Raw genomic sequence first — 6,379 nt, 5'->3', positions numbered from 1 at the left:
TTTTAGGTTTCAGGTTGTTAACGGTCCTAAGAAATAATCAAGAGGACTCATTGTCTACTTCTAAAAATCTAAAAATTGGAATTCTCTTAATCACATACATAGTTTGCATATGATTTAAAATATAAAATATAGGGAGTTAATTCATACTATATATAATATGCTTGGACTTCAAAAAATAAAGTTTCTTTCCTTGAACTAACTTTATTTATCCCTAAAAATTTTAAAGAAAATCTGACAGTATAATTGCTTATAATACAGGAAGAATATAGGAGGGTGGTCGCTCAGCATTGAGAAAAACTTTTTTTTTTTTTTTTTTAGAAAAGACACTTTTCCTGCCATCTGGGTTTTGTTTTTAAAAGAAACAGTATTCTTTAATTTGCAAAGAAGATAAGAAAGTTACTCAGTTAAAATGGATTCAGGGTATTCCATGTAGAGAATTTTAAATTGTATCAAATCATACATCCCAGGTTAGAATAACCTTGAAATAATTTTCTTTGATGTTTCATTCATAAACCATAATCATTGTGTCTTTTTTTTCTGTATTTTAAAACTATTGTGTACATTTTTCATAAAGCGGGCAGAGTTGTCTGTTTATACTTCATTTTCACGTGTAATTTTATTTTTATATTTGTGAACAGCGTTTATTCATGTGAAAAGTGGGGAGAGGGCACTATAAGGCTTGTGCATGTGACACAAAGGTTATTCTGTAAACAGATTTTTTTTCTTCGTATGTTGGTGGCATATCCAAAATAAACTAGGCTAAAACAAACCCCTTATTGGTAATTACTCTTTACATGATTATTTTCCGTAAAATAAAATTGGGAAATATTGAAAATTCAATTATGGTAATTGTTAGTACTTAAATTGTTATGGGCAAAATCAAAGGATTGTATGTAATTCTGTGACAAAATAAGTTTCTTTAAAGTAGATATATTTTAGCAGACGAGATCCTTTTTAAGTAATATTACTTAAAAAATAAGCATGTAAGTCTTATTTTTATGGTACACAAATAACCTATTATATTATTTACCGTTTTAAGGGCTTTTTGAAGTAAAAAGGCAAGTTTTAATACTTCTTGCATTTTGAATATGCATCTTGAATATATATCAAAACCTTAATTTTAAAATAGTTCTCCATGTACTGTATTATAGAACTTAATATAAATAATTCTCAAAACATTATTTTAATATGAGGCAAAACTTTTTATTTTTAAAACTAAGTTTATTGAAATTGATACTGTTTTTGGATGTAAGAACTGAATGTTGTATCATGTAAGACTCAATACTAAATTTTAAAGATGTAGCCCTCCGCCTCTCCCACTCCCGCCCACCCCACCCCCCAGTTGAGTAGATCTGATCCCATCTTACGAAAAAATTCTCAGTGTCCATCAGTGCTTAAGGTGAATTGTGGCCAACTTAGGGAAATGCTTAACGTATATCAGCCATTTCATTTAAAGTAAGGTACAGGTCCTTCAAGTTATATTTTTATTTAGACTTTGTCAGTTATCAACAAGCTTCTAGTTACTGAAGTCATGATAATGGAACTTGCATACATTTTCAGTCATCTCCAAGATTGGATATGCCCATCAAGGGCATTCTGAACCAGTTTATACCCAAAGTTAATTAACAAGTCTTCTTAATGGTTTTAGCATAGTTAAGTAAACTCCTTCTAAAAGGTCCATTGTTAATTTTAAATACTTTGAATTAACATTACATTCCGGTAATGGGTACACCTAACTATATCATGGTTTGAGTTTCATTACCTTCAGACATTAACTATGAATTCCTAACTTGCAAACTATTGTTGACATTTTTTCTTAATCACTGATGTGTACCATACCAAAATTCCCATGTTTTGTTTGTGCATTAATCAGAATTGAGTTGTAATATTGTTATGTGCCTTCATCCAAGCAAAATTTTACATAAGCATTTCCAGTGCAAAAAATTCTGTTATCCTGGAATATTGTACCTTTGCTATACCAAACAGTATTTATTGTGAACATAGATGTGAATAAATGGGTAGGGACTGGGATTAAATATATCTGAGTGAAAAACTTTTTTGAGCAAATAAAAAATATCTGCACATTTAATCACCATCATAGTGAGGTCTATTGACCTTTTTTAGAAGTTTTAAAATATGAGTCCTTTTGAACTTTCATGTAAATCTTAAATGGACTGAATGGAATAAGAGTAACTTGGAAGCTAAAGTGAATGTCAGTAGTAAGTCTGTATGCAAATAAAACAATAATGTAATCTATTATTAAAGTGATGATGAATGGCTAAAAGGGCAAGTTCTTAATTTAACTGGAAACTTAAATGATGTTGGCAAGCTGTTAATGTCTGTCCCATCTTAATTTTTTTTGTGTGTTTGAACTGTTGGTAATGTTAATTGCATTCTCTCATTTAAAAATGTATTAGTTTTTCTAAAAGCATTTAATATCTGAGTTCAAATATATAATATTTTAATGGGAATATCGGTATTGTAAATTTCAGCATGTAAATATATTGTGTTTCATATTCTGTAATTTCTGCCTCTATTCTCAGACCACTCTGAGCAAAACAAAAGTAGTTCAATGTTTTAAGATTTTATGCTTTTTACAGAAATAATTGTTTTCATAGTTGTTTTCTTTTGTGTTCCTCTTATTACTTGCTGGGAACAACCCTACTCAGCAGATTTCTGTTAACAGTTCCACTTTCCTTTGTATACTGAAGAGTAATGAAACGAAATTATTTTTTTAAATACTCTTTTTTATTCATGCTTTTCCTCTCTCTGACACATGATGTTTTACACATTCTCAAATCATTATCCATTCCTTTGATTAGATTTTAAGCATCATATACAGGGTATAAGTTAAGTAACTATAATTTCCTTTGCTGTACGATTACTTTTCTCCTATCACAAATACCATGATCTTAGATTTTGTTGTCATTGCACAGGATTTAGGGTGTTTTGCATTCCTTATTCAATTTATAGCTTTGCATTAATTTGGGGGGGGGGGAAGCCAAAAGAATCAAAAGTTCTTGCATAAATGTTAAGATGTTTTTATCTCCTCAAGAGTTAGTGTTACTTCGAGTCTTATGTGAAAATTAAATTCTTCTAATTATCTGATGAATGATACTGGTGGTAATGAGATTTAAAAATTATTTCTGCAACTCTTAAGTCATCTGAGATCTGACTAATACTGTCCAGCCCTGTGTTTATGGTTTCCCCATATATCCTAACTGCTTCATCTGGATATGCCAGCTCTCATTTTCTTCCCTCTAATTTTCCTTGCTTTTAGTATTATTTGTAAAACCTGCCTGACTACACAGTTATGTTCATTAAAGTGAGAAGAGGTGATCCTAGTAAGTAAGTAAGTGATCCTAGAATGGATGTATAGTGTGTGTTTTGCTCACTGTGGTTTAAGAATATGGTTTTGTTTACAAATGATTAATGTTCCCTGTTTAAAAAAAAAAATCAGTGCCAATGTGAGTCACCTTGATCTCTCACCTTCATCTCAGTGTGAAATTTACTACCATTGTTTTAGTTTGTAAATTAGATTGTTTTGAATAAATAATGATTTGAATGAATAGTTAGCATTGTTTAAAGGAAATCTAATAACGAAAAAAGGAGTAAGGGTGTCATATATGCTGTCCAATTTACCTTGGTGGTAGCATGTTTTAACTCTCATCTCACAGTGAAATCTAAATCACACAGCAGCTTATTTTGAAATGTCCATTCTGTCAAATTTTTTGGGCAAAGCTGGGTATTCTTTAACTGTGAAGTTTATTTCTACTATTTAGTGAACTGCCTAGAACAACAATCCTGTATATGTTTTATAGTGTAATGAAATGCATTAGTTAAAATGAGGTAAGTACTATCTGCAGAGATGCAAAGATGAAAGTACGAAATGTTTTGGTAGTAAAGGAGTTTTTTGTAAACATCTACAACCAACAGGATTTTGTGTAATATATTCTAGTCAATGCAAGAAGGGATTTTGATTTTAAAGAGTTCACTTGTATTTAGATACTTCTAGTTCTTTTGCCCACTTCATCTCCTTTCCTCTCATTAAGAAAAAAGTGAATTTTATTATACTGCATTAATAAAAGTGTATCTCTAAAATTATATTAGAATCCTTCTAATTCAGTGTATTAATGTGAAAACCTGTAAAAGATCCGTATCTAATATATATTTGAATCTTTTACTTGAAAGGTGAATTGACTGATACCAGTAAATTTGCTTGGATAAGTTTTCTAACAGAAACACTAGTAATTTGAGTTGTTAGTACTGACTTGATCTTGCATTATCTCAAAATGCAGGTGCTTCTCTGTATTGAAATTTTAACTTAGTGCTCACTTTATATACTTCATTAAAGAGCCATAGATTCCATCTCTCAGTTTTTTTAACAACTGCTTACATAGATCTTCCTTCTATAACTGATAGCTAAAGCAAGAAATTGTGTGGCTTTGACATTACAGATTTGACCACATGGTATTCTGAAAACATGACCGTTGAATGTATTTGTCACTTTAAGCTTCTTTTTGATATCTGTGTTTATGTAGATTTCTACTTAGAAACTTGAGACTATAATATGGAATTGGGTTATTGGAAATGGGTTGTATTGCCTTCAGATTTGCTTTTTCTTTCTTTTTTTTGAGATTGTAAAATTTTGTATTTCCAAATGGATAAATGTAAAGTGTTTAGAAATAGAAATAAACGCTGTCAGATTATCCCCCCGATTTTGTCTGTATGGTGAAAATTAGAGACTTATTAATAGTAAAGATCTATCTATAAGGCAAAAGATAAGTGCATTCATCCTAAAGATATGTGTTGTAATTTCACAAATAGGTTTCTGTACCTAAAAAGTAGTAAAAATTCTCCATTGGAGTGATATAAAATTGCAGTGTATGCCATGTTTTTTGGAAGGGTTGGGTATTTTTGTTTTGCTCACTGTGACTTAATTTTTCCCTCTTATTTAAATCCCTTCCAGCATGATAAAATAATTAGGGAGATAACATCCTTTTGCAATAAGATTTATGAATTACCCATTAATCTGTTTTTTCAGATTAGAACATATGCCTTGTCTCTCTTTAATACTTCAATACCAGTTTTTTTAAGTATATTGCAAAGTAGTAAAGATAAAATGTGTGAAAGCTACCTTTCTAGATTTTTTTCCATGAAATAATTCCACCAAAAACTTTATCAGCATAAGATAAAATACAGTGAAAGGTAACATTAGAAATGGCTTAAGTATCTATTTGAAAAATATGGGCAAATTAAAAACTATTTAAAAGTCCAGGATTATAACATCTGCTTTTTCCTTTTGTAGTTGTAAAATTTAAGTTTTTACTGCTGGGCAATGTGAATGCGTATGTGTAGTGATGCTCTTAAGATGCTTACACCCTAATTGAGGAGGAAAGGACATAGAAGAAAATTCATAGTTGTGACAGAATATTAATTACTCTTAACTGTAGAGCAAAAAGTATTTTTCAGTTACTTTTATGGAAGACTATCACTAAGCATTGTGCCCTTTTGCCTCTTCCATCATATTATTGAAACACTCTCTTGGAATTTATATTTTAAATATCTGGTGTTTCAAGTGATCACTTATATCCACGTTAATTGAATGTTTCTTTTGTGAACCTCTACCTGAAGTTTGCATATTTATGTATTCCTGAAATTTTAGGTTATCTGATTTATTGGGGCTTTTTTTCTTTATGTGAGTTTTCAATGAAATTTATCATTGTAGATTCTCATTTAGCTTGTTTTGGCTTAGTTTTATACTTACATTAGATATTTCAGTGTAGGTGGAATAGAGGGACAGTAATGTTATAAATTTGTATATGTCTAAAGATTTGTATGTGGATGTCATTATATTTATTTAAATGTGCATACTGAGCTTATATTTATAAATTTTGTAACGTGGAGGACCGTTTGATTTATAACATTTGCAGAAGTTCCTGTATGTCAAATAAATACAACTAATTTGTAAAATAATTTATTGCATTTATATTCAGTTCTCATTTAATTGTTTATGAGTTATATAGAATTTATGTGGGTGAATGAAAATATTTACATTAAAATCATCCAAGCGTTTTTCCATTTATTTTTGTAGTATGCATACTTTAGAAAATGACTTATAAATGTTTCCATCTTCACAGAAACAGTAGCTGCTACATTTTCATTTCTGTTTCAGTCATTAAATTTATAAGGCAATAATATTTAATAAGAATGAAATCAGAATGTCTCAGTTTTAATCATCACATAAATTTGGGAGCATTTCTCCATCACAAAGGCAGCTACTGTTTCAGTTAATTCTTATTTTGTGTTAGAATACATAACAGTGAAGTAGATGCACGACTTGTGTATGTATAGTTAAGCCAGCATTTTTCTGTGTATT

The sequence above is a fragment of the Mesoplodon densirostris genome, chromosome 11 (genome assembly GCF_025265405.1).
Source record: "Mesoplodon densirostris isolate mMesDen1 chromosome 11, mMesDen1 primary haplotype, whole genome shotgun sequence".
In the NCBI taxonomy this organism is placed as follows: Eukaryota; Metazoa; Chordata; class Mammalia; order Artiodactyla; family Ziphiidae; genus Mesoplodon; species Mesoplodon densirostris.
Note: the sequence above shows the minus strand (reverse complement) of the source record.